The sequence below is a fragment of the Sciurus vulgaris genome (assembly GCF_902686455.1).
Source record: "Sciurus vulgaris genome assembly, chromosome: 10".
In the NCBI taxonomy this organism is placed as follows: Eukaryota; Metazoa; Chordata; class Mammalia; order Rodentia; family Sciuridae; genus Sciurus; species Sciurus vulgaris.
Window position 1 is genome coordinate 85,139,557 of NC_136470.1, and position 21,975 is coordinate 85,161,531.

At 38.3% G+C, this 21,975-nt stretch overlaps 1 protein-coding gene across 19 annotated transcripts in view; it reads right to left on the reverse strand.

Annotated features, from left to right (window-relative positions):
* The window catches only part of LPP (LIM domain containing preferred translocation partner in lipoma), a 655,110-nt gene that overhangs the window by 437,128 nt on the left and 196,007 nt on the right, over positions 1-21,975 (reverse strand). Inside the window, exon 1 of one of the 19 annotated variants that reach the window (XM_079155226.1) lies at positions 9,559-9,822. The exons of the other annotated variants lie outside the window; for them this stretch is intronic. The gene's annotated coding sequence lies outside the window, so the exon portion shown is untranslated. Of the gene's footprint in view, positions 1-9,558; positions 9,823-21,975 lie in introns of those variants that run through there. 19 annotated transcript variants of the gene reach the window in all.

The following is a 21,975-nucleotide window of genomic DNA, read 5'->3' on the forward strand; positions in this document are numbered from 1 at the left end:
CATTTGCAATCATTTGAAGGGGAAAAAATTAAGTACCAAACCAAGTGCATGTGTCAAGGTTGAGAAACATTATGTGAGTGTGTGTGCACGCACTAGGGATTGAGCCCAGGGCCTTGTGCATGGCAGGCAAGCGTTCTACCACTGTATATCCCCCACCCCAAGGAACACCAATTTTGCTTTTGTTTTTAACTGAGTCTCAGTCTTCTATCAAGTGGGGACAAAAATAACTATTTTGCTTGCCACATGTCTAATTGTGAATATAAGTGAGGAATAAATCAGTTCAAAAATGTTTAAGTTTTAATGCACCATGTTAATCTACAGTACACATTTTAATTGTACATTTTTAAAACAAGTTAATACCATACTTGTAACTTCTCTGTATATCTGAAGTTATATCAAAATAGAAACATTTAGAAATGGGTTAATACAAAATGTACTAGTTTCTAAAATAAAGACACACTTATCCCAAGCAATCCTAGGTAACTTATTGACTGTGGCATGTTGGTCTTCTCAGATCTACTATAGACACAAAGAAAAAGCAGCTTCCAGGAGAATATATTAAAAGAAAAAAGTAAAACCTTAGGAATCAGTATGCAAACCATTACTTCCATACTTGCTTCAATTAGCCCAGCGCCAAGAATTACACTGACCCTGCCCTCCTGTGGAGGCACTTGTGACTCCCCCTCCTGAGGGGGTGGCAGGTGTTTGCAGATGCCCTTTACAAGCATCTTCTCTTGCCATTCTTCTCCACATCAACAGTGACCCAGAAACACCATTCCCAAAATTCATAATGAACTTTCATGACTCTGAACACTTTGTTCAAGGTATGCCCACCTTTGTCAATACCATCTCTCCCCCTTTACTTTGCCCCAGGTCAGATATCTCTTACTCTGTGATTTCTTCCCTCACTTGCCCCAATAAGGGTAACTTAATCCCTTTCCTGGACTCTTCTAGTACTTTTTTTTTTTTTTTTTTTAACTTGTAACAGTTCACAAGAAAGCAATTCATTTACTAGCCTATCTGCCCTAATAAGCTGGGAACTTGCATAGTCTTACTGCACCAGCTCAATGTCTGGTCAACAAGCCATTAGAAGAATATCTTATGCATAAAAGACTGAAGGGATGATTACAGTTCTCTCTCAGTCACGTACACCTGTCTAGAACTTCTGGCTCTCCTCCAAAGGGGATACAATTATCTCTTTTCTGCTTCTCTTAATTTGGTAGTGTAACGGAGCATGTTGATAGATTTCCAGATACTGAACCATCTTTGCATTCCTAGAATAAATCCTACAAAGTCACATTTGTGGTGTTTTGATACAATGATGAATTATCTATGTGTTTAATCTAGAATTTTTGTACATATACTTATAAGTAAAATTATTCTGTAGTATTTTTATCTGTGGTCATTTTACTTATTATTATTAGGTTTTGATATGGGGCCATGGTATCCTAGTCCACTGTCTAGAATAGTTTAATAATGACCTGATCTTTAAAGGTTTATCAAGATTCAGTGTAAAGTCATTTAGACATAATAATATGACATCTTTTTAATAACAGATACTAATAATATTTCTAATAACTTCTATAACAGTGGCAGCAGTTTTATACTTCTTTTAAGGTGATTTTTCAGGACTTTTAGGTTGCAGGAAATTCAACCATTTCCTCTAGGTTTTAACTCTGCTCTCTTTCAAACAAGTTACCTCTCAGTTAAAAATGATTTCTCACTGACTATACATCACTTAACTTCTGAGAATTACTTCCTCCATGTCCTTAAAGACATAAGTCATGCACTCTGTCCTTCAGTTCACACCCTGTGCCCTGTCCCTACAGGTAGACAGCTCCTGGCACCCTACTGTCACACAGCATCATATGGTACTCTGATTGTGTACCTGCATCCACATCATCATATGGTACTCTGATTGTGTACCTGTATCCTCAAGTGAACTCTTGAATCCCTAAGAGCAGAAGTGCTTATTGGTTTCCAAACCTGGAGTCTGGTCCATGATAGGCACTCAATAAAAATAGCTACTAATTTACTAAATAAATAAGTTTACGTATTTATCACCAGAGCTCCAGATGAATCAGAATTTCATCCTCTACTTGAGTAACTTAATGTCTGTCTAAGGAAGATATATTTGTATGTCTGTAATGAGGAAGATAGTAACATAGAAAACATGGGAAATGCTGGTGTTTGTTATAGGAGCTAGCACAGGTGTGCCAGGGGTAGCCCTTAGCCAGAACTTTAAAACTGAGAGAATCCGAAAGGTAACTGGAGCAATGAGGACAATGACTGGCAATAACAACACAGAAACAAACCAGGGCAGATCTGAGGGACAGAGACAGATCAGCTGTCCTGAAATGAAGAATGTAGGGAAATAAGAGTTGGGGAATGGTCTAAAAGAGAAAACAAGTTTTCTTTTTCTTCAGTGAAGACAGAGGGAGCTAGCATTTTTATCATTGAATAGGAATCTAATGCATGTAAGAAAAATTAGTCCATGTGGGATAGACCCAAGGAAGTTAATAAATACAGTCACATAGATGAAGAGTTCCTCTGGCCCCAGTTCTAGTCTCAATTATTCCAGAGTGATGTTTAGCAAGGTAAGACACTCATAGGAAAACTGGTCACCTGGAAAGTTCCAAATGACTCATTCTTTTTCTTCTCTGAAGTCTTTAATATGGTCCTTCCATTTGATAAATGGATTTGAGGAAACCTAAAAAGTTTAATGAGTGGATGAACTAGCAAGTCAGCTGGAGCTTCTCAGCATCTCAGAGACTCAATGTAAACACAAAGAAAAACAGTGGTAAGAGCTGGTTCTGCTAGACCAAAACTTACCCTGTTCTTACTTCCTCTGGTTCTAGATAGGTTTCACTCTAGGCTTATAATCATCATGAAAGCAAGAAGTGAAACGGAAGATCCCCATAGAGGCTCTAAAAATACACAGCCCCATCATAAAAGAGGAAAATAAGAGCAATGGCCCTCCTCTAAGTAAGGTGCCTGCTGTGGAGGGAGGCTCAGAGCCCAGGCACTCTGAGCACTGATCTTCCAGGAACTGTGTTAATGAAAAGTAATTAATAAATTTGCCTATTACCTTCTCTGTTGCTCCTCTGTCACGTCCTTCTAACTATGTAGGGGGTACACAAAAGCCACAGGCTGACAATAAATAGAAACTATGCATTTAAGACTTGCTATCTATGAAGTATCTTCCAATGGCCACACAGTCATTCCACTGCCATATGAGGTAGCATTATGATTATCCACAGTTAGCAAGGCAAAAAAAAGTGAAGCTGGGAGCTAGGGATGTTGCTAAGCAGTAATGCTTACCTAGCATGCAGAAGGCCTTGGGTTCAATTCCCAGTACTGCACGCATGTGTGTATGCGTGTGTACACACACACACACACTTAAGGTTGTAAAGCTCTAAGTGATTAAATGTCTTGTTCAAGGAAACAACTAACAAATGCAACTAACACTTAGATTTTTTTTTTAACCCAAATCCATGGTCTCTAGCAGTAGTAGATTTGCTTTATTATCTCCAACTCCTACCTCTTCCCTGTTCTGTGTCCTCAAACCTAACCACAGTAAGCCACATAGGAAAAAAACAATGAAGCCAAAAGTCAATAGACCCAATTAATCAAGGCACCACAGAATGAAAAATGACTAAAAGAAGACCAAAGAATAATCAAGCCCCTTCTCTAGAGGCAGAAAAACTTAGGGCCACAGGTAAAGTGATAGTTAATACTAGCAAAGCTATTGTGCCTCTCAAGGGTATCATGTGAGTCCTAGCTTGCTGTCATTCACAAAAGCAGAACTCTCTAGGGCTTGGTCATATTTTTTTTCTCTTTTCTCTTCAAAGTCAATATTCTATTCTATAAACATTTATATAGGCCATCAAAATTTTTAAAGCACAAACCATTATATGGTCTAGCATCTCATTCTACAAGCTTCAAATAGTCATTTTTTTAAAAACACTTTTTTGGTTATAGATGGACACAATACTTTTATTTTATTTATTTATATGTGGTCCTGAGGATCAAACTCAGTGCCTCACACATGCTAGGCAACTGCTCTACCACTGAGCTACAGCCCCAGTCCCCAAATAGTCATTTTTAAAAGCTGCACACTAAACTCATATGGGATCTGTACACATACTTATTTATTTGTGGTGCCAAGAAGTGAACCCAAGGCCTTGTGCATGGTAGGCAAGCACTCTACCACTGAGCTCCATCCCTAGAGCCTTTATGGATACATTCTGATTCAAGGGTTGAGAATGATTGACTTAAAGCATTTATATTAATCTCTAATTAAAATACATTAGTCTCTAGATCTCCCTTGGTAACTAACTCAAGGCCTGGCTCTTGGTCAGTATTGGCTATACAAATCAATGATATTGAGGGAAGTAGCTGAAATTAACACCACCATTTTGGCAGCAGAAGAATTGGGAGGGCGAGGTGCTGTGACTTAAATATCAGGAGCTGCTGGGGGCAGATTTAACATTCACGTCCCTCAGGCACTTTTTCTTAATTTAAACAAGCAGGTATATTTTAAATAACACTTTGCTAAATCTTTGAAGGTTTTTCTTTAACTTTTCTCTGTATATAAAATCAGTACCTTCCTGCAATTTCAAAACTTCTTTCTAAATCATCTATTAAAATAGTCCAATGTGCTTCCCTCTCTGGGGTACAGCTATTTATCCTTTTCTGCTTTCTGGTATTTGGCTGGAGGAGGCCGGACCTTGAGAACTCAGACCCATCTTCCAGTCTCAGCTCAGCCATGAACATATAGTACAACTTCCACTCTCTCTGAGATGTGGGGTTCTTTAGAAATGTGGTGATTAGATTAGATAAGCACTAATTACAGACCTGCTCACAAGCTTTTAGGACTGTAGAGAAGATTCTGACTGTAGAACTAGCTAACACCAAGCAAAACTCAGGCCTGAAGATTTCAAATCATCTGTAACTCTTTTAACTCATCAGTGAGGAAGAACAACTCTTCTTTTTTTTTTTCTTTTTCTTTTTTTGTCACTGTTTTCCCTGACTCTTCAACCCTCCCCACTGTGAGAGGGAGTCTTGGATTGATCTCAGAGATTACCAAGGTATCAATCAAGATTTATTATTCACAAGTAAATAAGCACTTTAGGCAAACCTTTTCCAAACGGCGTAGGTAAGTCCCTACCAGTGTAATTACCAAGCAGATATGCCGTGGCATGTGATGGAAGCGTGGGAAGAGAGCGCTGAAGAATAAGGCAGGCTGAAAATTACACACAATTGTTAGTTGAACAGCAAATGTAATCACCCTTCCTCTGAAGCATCGGGTCAGATAGAGCCGGAAGGGCAAAACAGGATCTGCCATGGGCTGAAAATGTCAATGTATTCACTCAACTTGTCTTTACAGACAGCTTTGGCCCAACACTGGCTAAATGCCCCACTCTCTGCATGGACAGCTGGCATTGCTCAGAAGGGGTAACGAGAGAACGACTCTACAGAAATGCCAAGCCTTTATATAGGCACTGAGAGACACTCGGAAATACTGGAAACAGCTCTAGACTTAGAGACAGAGGGCTTGGGCATAATTTCTTGCTCAGTCACTAATGGGCTCAATGACTTTAGTTCCCTGATCTCCTTGTACCTCAGTGCCTTTCTCCATTTGTAAACTAAAAATTAGGCACCTCTTACCATTCATTCCAATGCTCATGCCCCACAATTCCCCTACAAGTCCACAAATTAAGTAGGCTGAGGTTTCTTATCAAACAATGCATTAGCTCCTAGGAGCCCCACAGACTGGAGAGTGTGCAATGAAGGAAAGGATAGCAGGAATTGACACATTAGACCTGTCTTGCACAGTTAGTACCCACAGAAATGAATGCTAACAGTGTACTCCCTGTTCCTGGCAACACTGTGGATGACAAGAAAAGACCAAATACATATGATGATCCCAAATGAACCAAAAAGCAGCAAAGAGAAGTACCAGGTCCAGACAAGTAGTCGTTTTCAATGAAGAAGTGCGACAGAATGGAGACATGCCCCTACACTGCCCTTTCACGTCAGATTCACAATGTCACTGGAGAAGGAAACAATCAACCTTGACAGGGAAACAATAGCACTGGAAGACCAGGACTCTCCAGAGAAGGTTAAGGAGAGAGTGGAACGAATACTCACTAACTGGTCTTTTGTTTGCCACAATTTCTATTAGTCATGGAAAAAAACAGACATGGTTGACAAGCGCCCAGATAGGTTATTCAGGAGGCAAGAGGTCACTGAGAGTCCCAGGGAGGAGAAACCTTAGGAACTGATGCATTTTTTTCTACTTTGGGCACAGTGTTCAAAACAACATGGAGAGAGGCTTATCAAATGTGTCAGAGCAGTGAAAACATATCAGATGCTGAATTCAAACTTAGGTTTTTCTGCCTACTAGTAGCTTTTGCAGTGGGTAAGTTGTTCTAAGCAAGTAAAAACCCTCCTGATGGCTGCATGGACAGGATGAAGTAGATGAAAGGCATTCAAATGGACAGAGGAGTAAAGAGTCTCTCTGCCAAGAAAGTCAGCACCCATATCATTGAAAATCAGAGTGGAAGATGAGTGACCCCTGTCTTATATCCTAGGTCACAGTAATGGCAACGGTTCTACTGGCCAAGTGAGCAAGGAATCATAAACTCTCTCTGGACCTCAGTTTCTCCAGCTCTAAAATAATAAACAATTAGCAAGATGATCTCCAAAATCTCCTCCCACGACAACAATTTATATTCTGTAATGTTATGGCTTCTCTCTTGAATACCCTGTACTAGCAGGGAAAACTGCTCTTACAGAGGTTTCTCGAATTCTCTAATTCGAGCAACAGACTGCTTTTCTGTACAAGGCCAGGACAGAGGAGCAAACAATGGCTTAAGCTCTTCTGAGCTCAATAAATCTACTTTTGAAAGTGGAAATCTGGATTTATAAAGATGACATGTTGGGTACCTAACACATAAGGATTTTGCCCCTCCAAAAGGATGAGAAAGTGATGATGGGAAAAATCAACAATCTAATCTCAAAGGAAGACTTAGTGGTTATCTGGAATCTTCTTTTCCTAACCCTACCAATAAGTGGGTAGGTCTGCAAGTTAATTGCTGCTCACTCATCTGGTTCCCCTGAGAGCTTGTTCAAACATGTATTAAACATATAAACACTGTGTTTTAGTTATCTGTTTACATGTCTGCTGTGCCCATTAGCCAAGCCATAGAAGTTTACTAGCACTTGTGGGATGTTTTAATTGCTCTTAATTTTTTAATAATTTTGTTTGTATTTTTCCTTTATTGCAAATTCACTTTGATATCCCAATAAAAATAAACAGGATAACAGAAAATTTTCTATCTTACATGTAACTGGGAAAAGTAGAAACACTTAATTTGTTTTTCAGGGAAGATGAGGCCACTACAGATGAATCTTAGGCCATGTTTACCTCTGACCATAACATGTTTTTCTGTGATGCTGTGTTTATTCAGCCCATACAATTACATGGAGTCAACTAAGAGTGTTCACAGATACAAGACATGGTATGAACCACTATACATGAGTCTTTGAACATGACACTGTTCAGAAAACTGTCACCTGTCAACCCTATGACATAACCATTGGATGGAAACCATCTCAGAGCTTTTGCATTGAGTTTGAACATTATAATTTGAATTGCTCTTATTGAATTCAGATATTATTATTATAAATTAAAGTTTCAAGTTTAATCTGTGTCTCTGATTACTTGTCACCTTTAATTACTAGTAAGTGCTAGTAAATTTGTCACCTGCTAAAAAATGAAATCGTCTTCATCCTGTTGTCAAAATATAAGAATATTGCTAAGTTAAATTTTTTAAGTGCTCAGATAATGGAAAAATAAAGCAGGGCAGAGGGAGCTATAAATTCTCAACCTTCAAGAACCACAAGTTAGTTTTAGAAAATAAAGACAATCAACTTCACACATTATATGCTTTAAAATAATAACTTTTGTTTAACACCAATCTAAAAGCCTAAATTATTTCTCAGTGTTTGAAATGGTATGAAAAAAAAGACAAGTTTCTTAGAATGTACTATAAATTTGAATTATATAAGGAAGGCTAGTTTTGCAATTTCACATTTAACAGAAAAAAACAATAGGAACCATTTTCAACTGGTGACCTTTTTCTTAAATCATGTTGGAAGTTGTTCCACTTTAATTTCAAGATGTTGACAAATTTTGGTGAGGCACTAACCAATGGCAGCTGAGTAAAAATGAACCAGGCTGTTTCAGATCACTTTCAGAATCATACACAGTGGATGTTATTCCCTTTTAAATTTCTCTTGATGAGAGTATAGTGTTGTGACTTCTGCATTTTTATCAACGATTGACCTCTATGCAATTACAAAAAAACCCAAACTGCATGAAAAATGTATTAAATTTGCTAATATTCTGGAGGAAATACACACACACACACACACTTAAGACATTTTTAAAATAGGAGCTAGTTATTCAACATTCACCCAAACAGAAACTCCACATCCATGAGTTGTGAAATTGTTAATGAAGGTATTTCTTCTAATGTGGCCTTCAGGCTGACGTTCACCACCTGAGTGTTCCCTTGTACATGTTCAATGACAAGGATATAAGGCAACCCTCATAAGACAGCCCTTTCCATGGCAGGAAAATGATAAGTGCTGGAGAGTTCAATGTAGCTGAAATCTGTTTTCCCAGGGTCCACCTATCTGGACAAACCTCAATACACGACCACCCTTCAGATATTTAAAGCAATTTATTTTTTTTCCTATTCAGTTTATGTCCTTCTGTGTTTCAAGTATCATCAGTTCGGTTCTTCCCTTTGTATCTTCCCAACTATCCTTTTAGTTATAAAATAAAAACAATATTTTAAATCCCAAACCAGTAGCTTTCAAAGTTTCCTTTGACTAAAAAAATTTTCTTCATGTCAAATCCATAGCAATATCCCAAGTATAAAATAAACACATTGATAAAAACCATTACTTGGACATTGAAATCTTTTTACATTGGCAGAATACATTTCAACTGGGGAGGAGCGTAAAATGAATTCCCCTGTGAGCCAGGTAGAAAAACCCAGTGTCCTAAAACAATATAACAGCACTGATTGTGAGTGAACAAAGGACAAAGATGACATTTTTCTCAGATTTATTTTCCTCAGTCCCTTAATACAGGGTCTATCCTATCATCAGTGTGCAGCAAGTGATTATTACAAAAAAAAAAAGAAAGTAAACTTAAAGATTTTGATAAAGTTATGAAGAGCTGAAACTGAGACAAACTGTGATTCCTAAGTTGGAATGGGGGCAGGAAAGTGTCCAAATGGACCCATTAGGGCTCAAGGATAAAGGTACAAGGGATTACTGATGATTATTTCACATATCTAAATAAGGAGCAAAGCAAATCATTTTAGTACACATTTCTAACACTGCTTTCCATGGATGTATGGGCACTAGGGTGCCCATACATCCAATTTATCCATGCTGTTTTGGTGTAATTGCTACCAATGTCCCTGTCCATGAGTATATCTTTAGGTGATAGCATCCATAGTCACATGTTTACAACACCTTGATAATGGAGTTCTGGTTCTTTGCTTCAAGTGAATCCTGAATGAGTCAGTACCTCCTCCAAAGGTTCCAAATGGCTCAGGAACTTCCAGGTTTTGAATCTGTGACAGCAGTTGCTCAGAGCAGAGAGTACAGAGCAGGGACAAGTGGAAAAGGCTTTAGGGGTTTCGCTACTTTAGAAGCATGTGCACCCAGTAAGGAAGAAAGAATGGATGAAAAGATTCTGCTGAAGCCAAAGAAAGCAAGACTTGGCAGAAATCTAACAGAAGCTGTTATCCACTCACCTATTCATCAACATTTTCCTGAAGAAAGGAATGTCACCTTTGATGATAAAATCAGATTATATACTTCAATTACATCTCCACCACCTGTCCTCCTCTGTCCCCATGTTTGAATATTACTGGTGACTTCACAGTATCTATTTTGTTACAGAGTAAAAGGACAATAAGTTGGCCTGCTTCTTGATTTGGAATAGGGAAAAAAAAAGTGTGCCCAAATTTATCCAGTAGGATGAAAGGGTAAAGACGGAGGGGATTACTAACAATTATTTCATATTTCTAAATAACGGTTACATAAGAGTTAAAGAAGTTCGAAAAATTTAATGCAGGCTCATAGGTCACATCTCCATTTAATATATTTTAAATAAACTATTTTACATTGAGTCCCATTGCAAATTCTACATGTGCATTTAGGGAAAGGGAGAAGAAGTGGAGGGAGGGAGCTATAGCATGGAAAGTTGACAAAAGAACTCCCCCCAGACATGGGAAGCATTGCTATAATATTCCACATATCCCTCTAGTACTTTCCAAGATGTTTGAAACCAAAACAGCTTAGAATACACTCCCAGGTCAGCTCAGGGTCTTCCCTCCTTATGGCATTTTTCTGATAAATAGGAATTCCCCACAGGGGAAATTGTTCTGTTATATAATTAATTACACCAACTAGTAGAGACCTAACATAAGACAATTGTTTCTCCAGATTCATGGGAGTTACTATTAGATACTCAGCTGTATGGAGGACACTCCCATGTGTGAAAGTTGTAACATTTACTGTGTAGGGTATGATGAATCAGCACTCAAACTTGCCCTATCAACTCAGAGGCTGCCTTGCACACAGTGTTCAACTGCAAAAAGATATTTTTCAAAACATATGCACTGCCTTGAGATTTGGGAGGCAAAGGTAAGATGGAGGCCATCTTTCTGCTGCTCTGGCCTATTTGAAAGCATGGCTGCATGGTAGAGGAGACCTGGGGTTTCTGCATCCATGTTCTCATATTCAATCATCAGCTTTGTGGTTGTTAAGAAGCAGCTATGATGGGGGGAAATCGGACTCCATGTCTCAGGGTCCAGTTACCCCCTTCCTGATCATGGCTTCCTGGTTTCTGGTTCACAAATACAATGGTATGTTCTTGAAAGAGGCCTCATGACTTTCTCCTTCCTAAGCAAATAAAATGGAGTAATTCTGGGTAGTTCTGGGATTCGTTATTAACCACTCAGTCTACAGTCTGCTCCATGTAGTCCTTCAAAAGCAACTAATACCCTGTATTAAATACCTTCTGCTTAAAATATCTAGTAGTTTATTTCCTAAAGTAAACCTTTAAAAAAAAACTACTCAGGATCCTTACACTTTAGTTTTCCAATGGGAATGGTGATATTTTATCAACATAAAATATATTCAAAATCATTCATTGTGCAAATAAGTCCTGAACGCATGTGCCATCAGGACTGCCTGGGTTCTTCAGCCATCACTGTGGAGAAGAGCCACACCAGAGCAGGCACAGAGCCAACCTTCTCAGACTTCCCAGTGCAGGGGGAAGAGGTAGGCTAACTCAGAACAGACTCAGTGGTGCAGAGGAAGATGGTGGCAGCCTGAGAAATCTAATCTCAGTATTCTTCCCTCAGCTCTGTCATTCACTGGCCATGACTTCTAATCAAGAAGTGGTTGTATAGATGAAAGTCCCTTTATCTCTGACATTCCACAATTCTGAGTCTTTGTGCTCATGAGGGAATTTACTTGGATTCAAGTCCTAAAAAAACTTCCTAAAATTTTCTGTTCCCTAAAACCAAAGGTCAAAACACAAAGGTCACACAACACAGAGACCTGTGATCGTTAAAAAAGGAACAGGACTCAGTAACCCATAAATGCTATGCTTTTATGAAAGTCTCAGGGAAGAAACTCTAACATCATGGCTATAGTGGTTAAGGACACCAGAGAAGGATCAGTGTCTTCAGGGTCTGTGTCTTCTTTGAAAATATTTGCCTCAATGTTTGAGCAGACTGCAACATTTAAGGTACTGGCCTCTCTTAAAGTGCTCAGATCAATTGATAGAGGGGAAAAAATATTAGGAAAACACAGTCATGCTGAGATCTCACAAGAAAACAAATCACTAATTTATTCATGTCTCAGATTTTTAAAAAAATCCCTGAAATGCATATAATAGACCTAGTAATGTTTCTAATCACAACTCCGACACTAGCTCCAACAGTGGCCAGAGGGAAGGGCCTGCCAGATCTCAGGGGCCTTGATTTCCTCATCTGTAAAATGGGGATAATAATCCCTGCCCTGTTTGCCACACAGGGATATGACAACCGAGAGAAATGATAGATATGAGGGCATCTTATAAATAGCAAGGTGACACAAAAGCAAAGGATAATTATTAATAAAGGAATTTCAAAGGCACACTATAAATGGCACTTTTTAAGCCTGGAAGACAACAGGAAATGTAAATATAACAAGTTATTTTACAATTTTGTAACCTGGGAAAAGAAATGATGATCAGAATTGTGACAAACAATGATGTCCAAAAGAGAAGAGAAACCAGCTTGGCTCTGTCGTAACTGTATCGGTTCCTGTAGCACACACAAGAATGGAAAGATTGTAGGGAGGGGCAGAAGCAGACATTTCAACTGTGGCACACCAAGGACATGGGGACACAACCCCAAGGGAATTGCACTTCTACCTCATAATAATAACTCCACGGCACGTGTTCTCTAAGAAATTTTATGTGGCTTATACAAGTTTCTCAGATCTATCTCTTAAATAGCCATCATAATTCAGGAGGGAAACATAATATTGCTGGTTGTTTAAAGCAGGCAAGCTCTGGGTATGCTCTTCTGGATAGACAGAAATGCAAAGGCAGATGTCACCAACAGCTACATTTCAGGACCCAAAGGACTCAGGCAGGTTCACATAATATTCATGTAATCACTACCTTAAAAATTTCCAAGAGGAAGAAGAGAGGTACTAAGCACAAACAAAACTGCTCATGCTGACAAAGGCAAAGAGTCCCCACCAAGCGGCCAGTCTGGGAGACAGGTACAAAGTGAAACAAAATGAACTGAATGTCAAGTCCCAGGACCTCGGGCACAAAGGTGAATGAAGAGCACTAATTTATGAATCAAAATGGCAACTTCTTGGTCTGCATCAGGCTAAAGATACCACAGAGGTCTCCAGGGCACTGGGATGCCAGGGACAGGGAGATCAAATAAGAGGTATAAGTTAACCCTGCCTGTAATCCATCCAAAAGGGAGACTGCAGTAGCAAACACATGAACCAAACACACACACACATACACACATACACACACACACACACAATCAACTTCAGTTGTAGTTAGGAAAATGCAAGTTAAAACCACCCTACGTTTCTACTTTTTCACAGAGTCTACCAAAAAAAAAAGATTCATAAAACTCTCATTGGGAATGGATATGTGGGCAAACTGACACAATGACATAATTCTCCTCTATTTATTAGACATATCACATACTTTCTACTGATGTTTTTGTCTACAGTATTAGAGCTGAGAACTTGTGGCAGAGGCCATCTGGACCACAAAGCCTAAAAAACACTCACTGCTTGGACCCTACAGAAAAAGCTTCAGGACTCCAGGTCTAAACTACCAAAAAAAGTTACTGTTCCAGTTACTAGAAGTATAATGAATCTCTCCTCCTTAGTCTTTTGCCATTTTGTATTTCATTTTTGCATTTCATGATGCAACCATTTCATTAATGCCTATGATTATCCCAATGCCAGGAGAATAATTCCTCCTTTTCAGATTATTTTTTTAAACCAGGGATTAATCCAGGGGCACTTAACCACTGAGCTACACCCCCAGCCCTTTTTATTTTGAGACAGGGTCTTACTAAGTTGCTTAGGCCCCCACTAAATTGTTAAGGCTGGCCTCAGACTTGCCATCCTCCAGCCTCAGTCTACTGAGCTGCTGGGATTACAGGCATGCACCATCACCCCCAGCATCCTGTGGTTCCTTTATTGCACTTTCACTCTGTGTGCAGCTTTGTTCGGGAGTGAGATCTGTTAGAGCTATGGTTTCGATCTATCCCAACACCAAGGCTTTCCCACTTCTATTAGAGTCACCTTATGATGTGCCTTAGCATCTGGCCAGTAATGTTCCTCATTATTTTTGTTCAAATTTCTCTTAGCTAGTTGGCCTGTTTATCATCAAGAAAACTTGAAATTTTGTGTTGTTGTTCAAATTCAAGAGCAATTGACTTGAGAGTTGTGCCAAGATTATGTAAAATGTAGGAGTAAATGGCCACTTAACAACCTCTATGTCTCCATTTAGGAATAATGTATGTCTCTTAATTTATTCAAAGGGTCCTTCATAGGAGTCAAAAAAGTTCAAGAACCACTGTTACAAGCCATGCAAAATTCTCATTAAAATGCTTACTTTTCCTTTGACTGAAAATTGCAAAATATTCGTTTTCAAATGAGATATTAAAAATATAACTAGACATGTGGACACATGTGTTTAACCTTAAAATAACCAGAGAAAAGTTAATACAAAAAAAAAAATCTAATCCTGGCATAACTGGGGATGTACTGACTCACATATTGCTGAAAAAGTGATAGAAACATTCCATAAAGAAAACAAGTCATCAGGACTGGGGGTATAGGTCAACAGTAGCACTTACACAGCATGAACAAGGCCCTGGTTCATCCCAGATAATACAAAAAGAGAAGAGAGAGAAGAACAGAGAGAAGGAAGAGGAGTAGAGAGATGACGAGAGAATAAGAGAGAGAGATGAAATACGAGAGAGAAGAGAACAGGAGAGAGATACGAGAAAGAGAAAGAAAGAGATGAAGAAAGAAGAAGAAAGGAAAAAAGAAAAGAAAAGGGAAAGAAATAACGAAAAGAAGGAATAAAGAAAAAAAGAAACGAAATGGAAAGAAAGAGAAAGCAGATGAAAAAAATAGAAGAAAGAAAAGAAAAAGAACAAGACAAGAAAGAAGAAGAAAGACAGGAAGCAAAGAAAGAAAGAAAGAAAGAAAAGAAAGAAAGAAAGAAAGAAAGAAAGAAAGAAAAGAAAACAAGTCATCAGTAAATGTCAATAACATCCCAGACATCTCAACACTCAGGCATCATCTTTAAGATTTCTGAACTACAGGATTTTTATGAACAAAAATGTTTATCACAGCAAAATTTTCAAATAATGGAATAATTGAATAACTAAAGAAGACATGCAAAACCATTAAATGAAATATCACAGATTAAAATTGTAAGCATTCAAGAAAAGGCAGCAATGCAGAAAATGTTAGTGTATAATATTGACACCAGTACTATGGGTAACTGATGCTAACACCTAAAGACTGGAAAGGCATACAAAAAATGATAGACTGTAGATGCATCTGGGTGATAGATTTATGGGTGACAGTTTTTCATCTAAATGTTCTGAATATGATACAATGTTGCAAGTTTATTTGTAAAATCACAAATAAGAGGGCATCTATTCCTAGGTGCCTACCAGATTGAAAATTTGTAATTTTTTTGTTAACAAGGGTGGGAAAATGAAATGAAGAGATGTGAAATTTCTTTTCTAAGACCTGCAGAACAGGTCACAGACAGACCTGGGACTACCAACCAGGTCTCTAGACTTGAGACATTGCATTTATTCTTTCTTATAGAGCATTTTATATCCTCATTTTTCTAAGGGCAAATTAACTGTGGGGTCATTAAAATGTTTTCATGTATGATAAATAAGTAATTAAAAATAGCAATGCTCCATTACCTCTCTAAGATAGCAACTAGTTTTAAAATCTCACAAATGCTTTGATGTGCCAGAATCTGAATTAAACTGCTCTTTAAATATAGTTGCTCAACAGAGGAATGGGCATCAAAGTGTGTCTTTTCTACAAAAGCCCTTTTGTTTTGGCTTAGTCTATTTGGATTTTAGAAACAGTTCTTTCCTCATAATTTCAGTGTTACATTGAATATTAACTTAAAATAACCAGCTTTGGGTATTTACTTTAATACTTGAAAAAGTCTCAACCTACAGTATTATCACTCTTAGGGAAAAATCCATATGAAAGTCAAAAGCTAATGAGAAATAGTACCTGACTTTTTCACTGCAATTTGACAACAAAAGTAGTAGAAAAGGTGTATGTACCTGTATATACAATGGATAACTATAATTAGTGTCTAATATTCTGTGATACCTAAAAATAATATTGGGAACCCATATCTATTCTGATGTTCTATGAATTCTGAGCAGTTGTAATTAGGTCCCAGAAGAGGTAATATTTAGAAAGGAACAAGGTAAAAAATATCATCAAATAAAAGATAGTCAAGAATAAATGGCCAGTAAGGCAGAAAAATTGTGTGTGCACCCACACACGTGTGGGTGCACACAGCATGTGTGAGTAATTTAAGCATTTTGTATCAAAGACACACTTTTCAAGAGTCTGAGAAATCACCTACAACAACTGGTGAGATAGTTTCCTGTTGCCTAATATGCTACAAACTTTGCTTCCTAATTCCTAGAATTTTTCAATACTGAAACAGCAATCATCCCTTACGCCTTTTTTTTTTTTTCTTGGTTCACCTTTTGAAAACAAGAATAAATCTTTACTCCCCTAAAATATTGTTCAAATCACAATAACATAAATGGAAGACTGGGAGTTGGGATGAGGCATAAAGCAAGTAAAATTTGAAATACAAAAGAATCACCTGAGCAGACAAAAAGAATTTGGGGTTAAATACATAATGAAAGATAAGTACACTGGCAACCTCATGAATCTCACTCGGGTTAATCTTTCCTTCTCCTCTGCTCCTGCTGGAAGTGTCTCAGCCTAGCTAGTACTGGAATGCTCCTAGAAAAGTGTGAGTCTCCTGCACAAGATGACAGCTCAAGACCAGAACAGTACCTTAACCATCTTTCTCAGTCGCAAAGCATCTTAAACAGTGCCTGGCTAAAGAGAGAGAGTGGGTGCAGGGGGTGGGGAGGGACTCAAATATTTGCTAAATTAAACACATGCTCTTTGGAGAGAGGGAGACAAGAGGGAGGGGGAAAGGAGGAGAGAGAGAGAGAGAGAGAGAGAGAGAGAGAGAGAGAGAAAGTCGGCATAGATAGACTGCTTATTTTATCTCAGCTTTCCATACCACAAGTATGGCAACCTAAGAACCATCCTTATCACTTTATTTATTATTTGTGGAATTTATTAGTGTCTGTTTCTTACGTAAGTTTGGAAAGCACAGGAAGCCCTTCCACTGTGTGGCCACACTCAACCCTTCAGCCCTTGGGGTCCATGCACTGCCAATGCTGCTGGCCCTTCCCCTCTCAGTTCTGTCACAGGGAGGGTGTGACTACACCAAGTCTTCCTCCAACACGCTCTCCCTTGCTTATGCAATCACTCCGCAAGTCCTGTGTTACCACAAAGATTTTGTCCCAAAATAGATTTTTAGAATTCATAAATAACCCTAGTAGAAGATAAAGTTTTCATAAAGGGATACATCTAATGTTCTAGAGGAAAGTGAGGGGTCACAGGGAAAAAAATTCCTTCTCACTTGAGATGGATGGAGAAGAAGAAATGAGAGAAGATTCTGAGAAGGAATCATAATTAAATAAGGCCATAGGACATGTACCATCCAAAATAAGTAAGCAGCTAGATTCTCAAAGCAAACAGGAATAGGTATGTGTGACCACCCCAGGGAGAGGCAAAGCATTGGCCAGAAAGACTTGGTACTGTTCTGAGGTTATCTTTCAGTTATTCCAAAACATTGACCTACAGGGTAAACCCAAAGGGAGAGCATCAAGGTGTGCCAGGTAGGGCATGCTTCCATCTCTGTCCCCACGGCTGTACCCATGGGAAAGATCCTGGGGCTTCTGAAACTTCATCTTCTCAATATCTTAATGACTTAAGATAGTTTGGGTCCCTTACTAAGTAACTGAATCATCAAAGCAAGTTTATTTGCTGTGATACAATTCCTATAACGTGTGTGGGTTGGTGTACGTGTTACACGTGCACATACCATAACCAAGAAGATAAACAGACTTTGAAAATACATTTGCAAAAAATACGTCAGAAGGATGATACATATTTCTGATACCAAATAAGATACAAGTCATGAACCATATAGATTAAAGGGACAAGGCTATGATCTTCTTTCATGGAAAAAACAAACTGGATAAAAGAATCTTTCTGAAGTTCATAGAAATAAGAATTAAAACAAAGTGTACATTTTGAACATGTTAAATATCATATTAGCAAAAATTAAACTTATAATAATACAGTTATTCCTTTCTGTGGGTAGGAAGGTACAAGAAAAATGCTCTGCTAAGTGAGAACACTCTACTAGTGATGGTGTAAACGACTAATGATTCTTTGGAAATGCAATGCTGGTAATTATTTCAATAGTCAAATGTAAATGTCCTTTGACCCAAACATCCCACTCCTAAGAATTTATATTAAGTATAAATCTAGTGGAAATACAATTTCAAAAGTGTTCTACAATAAATTTTAAAGTTAGAATATATGGCAACACTGAATTTTTCACATTTTTTATGGGTACATTATAGTTGCACCTAGTGGTACCATTTTCTGTTACATATTGGTACAGGCACACAATAGAACAATATAATTTGGCCAATATTCCTCTTTCCCTGTCCTTCTCCCTACCCCCATTCCCTTTCCTCTACTGACCTCCCTTCAGTTTTCATGAGATTCCCACACCTTTCTTTCCCTTTTTCCTCTCTAGTTTTCACATGTGAGAGAAAACATATGACCCTTGACATTCTGAGTTTGGTTTATTTCACTTAATATAATGGTCTCAAGTTCCATCAATTTTCCTGCAAATGACATAATCTTATTTTTCTTAATGACTGAGTAAAACTCCATTGTGTGTATGTGCCACATTTTCTTTATGCATTCATCTGTTGATGGACAAGCAGGCTAGTTCAATAGTTTGGCTATTTTGAATTGTACTGCTATAAATATGGGTACGCAAGCATCACTGTAGTATGATGACTTTAATTCTTTAAGATAAATACTGAAGAGAAGAATAGCTGGGTCATATGGAGTTTCCATGCCTACTCTTTTGAGGAACCTCCATAATGATTTCCATTAGTGGCTGTACTAATTTATAATCTCACCAACTGTGTAAAAGTGTTCCTTTTTCTCCACATCCTCTACAGATTTATTATTCTTTGTATTCTTGATGACTGCCATTCTGACTGACATAAGATAAAATCTCAAGAGTAGTTTTGATTTGCACTTCCCTACTGGCTAACAATGTTGAAATTTTTTCATATATTTGTTGGCCATTTGTATTTCTTCTTTTGAGTGTTTAATTCATTTGCCCATTTATTAACTGGGTTATTTTTTTGGTTCAACATTGAAATTTAAAGATGGAGTTAAGTGTAAGTAGTAAAGTATATTATGACTGAAACAATGTAAAAATACATCCATATTTGATCAAGGACTGGCTAAAGGGCGAAAAGGAAGTATCAGATGATGTGTTGAGTTCAGAAACTGAGATTCTGGGTGACAATGTTCCCCTCTCTTTTTTGAAAATATACACGACTGCTGCATTAATATTATATAATCAAAAGGTTCACAAGAACTGTGACCATATTTGTGGCATAGCATATCAAGAAAGCAGAGAACACTGAGAACAATATTAACAAAATAAAATCCATTGAAAAGGATTATAGGTATTCCTAGTACCTACATTCAACAGGATAAAATGAACTTACTAAATTTTCCATAGTACACAGCAAAATGTCTTCAGTGACTGGTGTCATCTTTGGTTATGTCTAGGGACAAATGTACCACAACAGGGTAAAAACAGTGTAATTCAAGCTAGAATAGAATGGAACTGGATTTCAAAAATAGAATTCTCATAAAATTTTGATGAGTGACAAAAATTAGTAATTTCATCCCAAAAACTGAAAAGGAAAAAAAAAAAAATAAGGCAAAAAGTAGAAGCTAAATGCCACCAAGCCTTATAGAAAGCACCATGCAGGTGCTGTTTACAACCTGGTACCCTTGCAGACTCAAACAGACAGGAGGACCCCCTCTGACCCTCATTCTCTGAAAGGCACTGGGACCCTATGTCCCTACAGGGTTTTAAGTGTCAGTAGACACACCAAGGTCATCACTGTTGGCAGACTGAGTGTCCCAGGAGGCATCCTGGGCAGAGGGCAGAGCTTACAAAGGGAGAGACTCAGGGAGGGGCCCAGGAAGGCCAAAGCCAGCGCTCTCTGATGGAAGAGTTAACATCCCAATGACCTCCAGGAAAAACCTTCCCAAAAATGCTAAGAAAAAAATTAAAAAATAAAAATAAAGATGAAGACACAGAAAAGAAATGAGATTGTAATTAGAATCATGCAGGTGAACACCTAACACACGCAGCATTGTTTTAGGTACTGAGGAGGCTATAAAAGAGTGTATATAAATCAAAAGAGCTTAGAGTTTACCCAGAGAGAAGAATCAAACAAAGACTCCTTTTAAAGAGCTTTCTCATCCATTATTCATAGTTAAAGAGTGAACACCAATTTTTGTGAGATAGACAGGAGAGACGTTATTATTAATCTCATTGTATAGACTTGGAATTTGATGCTAAGAGAAAATCACTCAATCAATCAATCAGTCACACAAATAGCAAATAACAAAGCCTGGACTCAAAGCACAGATCTACTGATTGCTACACAAATGGGATTTGCACTCTACTGTGGCTCCTCCTTTCATCCAGGTGACCTAGATGAGCACATGATTGGAACAATTAAAAAGACTATCTGGGCAAATGGAACTTGCTAAAGATGACAGACTCTTGAAGGAACGGAGTAAGAAGGGCATTTTTCTCTCTCTTCATAAGTTCCCTGAGCCATCTCATCCACTACTATACTTTCAGTATACTCCGGTCAAGTTCCCATCTTGACCTTTCCTCCAAACTCCAGCCTTGAACATCTCAAGGCTCTTCAACTCATTTGCGAAACTCTAAAAACTGAAAAGCTCCCCAAACTCTCAACCTACCCCCTACCCACATTAAAAGTGGGGCTTCCTTCAGTATTAACCTAGTTCAATAAAGAGCACCAGCAAAAATCACCCCAAAATCAGAAAGGTGGCTGCTGACTCCTCTGTGCCTGGGTGAGGCATGGGCTTCAGGTCCTTTCTCTCCCCCTACATTGATTCAGGTCTGACATCTCCATTGAGAACCTTCTAAGGCAAAGAGGTGCTGGCCACAGAGGAGTGGAATGCTCCCCACGCTTCCTGACCAAAACACTACTTTTGAACATTAAAACATTATATTACAAATCATTCTATCTTAGTTATGAAGGAGGTGAGCACTCAGAACAGAGAAAGGGGAAGGAGGAATGGAAAGGGAGTGGGAGAAGGAAAAAGAAAAGGAGACATGAAGACAGGAAGGGAAGAGAAAAAATGAGAGTCAGTGGCAGAAGCAAAGGCCAGAAAGGTGCATTTTTAATTTAATTTAGAAATTATGTGTTAAAGCTTTATGCCTGATTTGGGTTTATTTGCATTACAGTCACATGATAACAGCTACATGCCTTTAATCATAGGACCATCTTCAGCCAATGTCATTTCTCACTGGGCCTCCACTTCCCAATTATGAAAGGAGAATCACGAAATCCCAGAGCCTGAAAAGTACAGCCTGGAGTAGTTCAAAGGGTACGCAGGTTAAAATGAGGCTTCGAGTCAGAGTGCAAAGTGTGAGTCTAGATTTTATGAACTCACTGACCTTGGGCAATTCAACTTCACTGCAGTTATGACTCAGTTTCCTAATTCATGAGACTGAGATGTAAACATTGAATGAAATGACGTAAGTAAGGTACCTACAAGAGTTCTGTATGTGGCATCATGTAATCACTCAATAAGTCATCAATATTATCACTAGATAAATGATTCATTTCCCACGAAAGAATACAATCTTATGGGAAGGAAAAAATATCTGAACCTAAATATAGAGAACTGTGCAAACAATTTCAGGAGACTCATGGACCACTAACCCTTAACTTAATAACCCTTAAACCATGTAATCTCTAAAATCCTTCCTCTTGCAAAAGCCTATGACGTGCGCTGCATCGAAAGAGCAATGAGGAATTTCTCTTGGCTACAAGAGATGTAAACACAGGCCAACTACCCTCGGGATACCTTCGGCTTCCT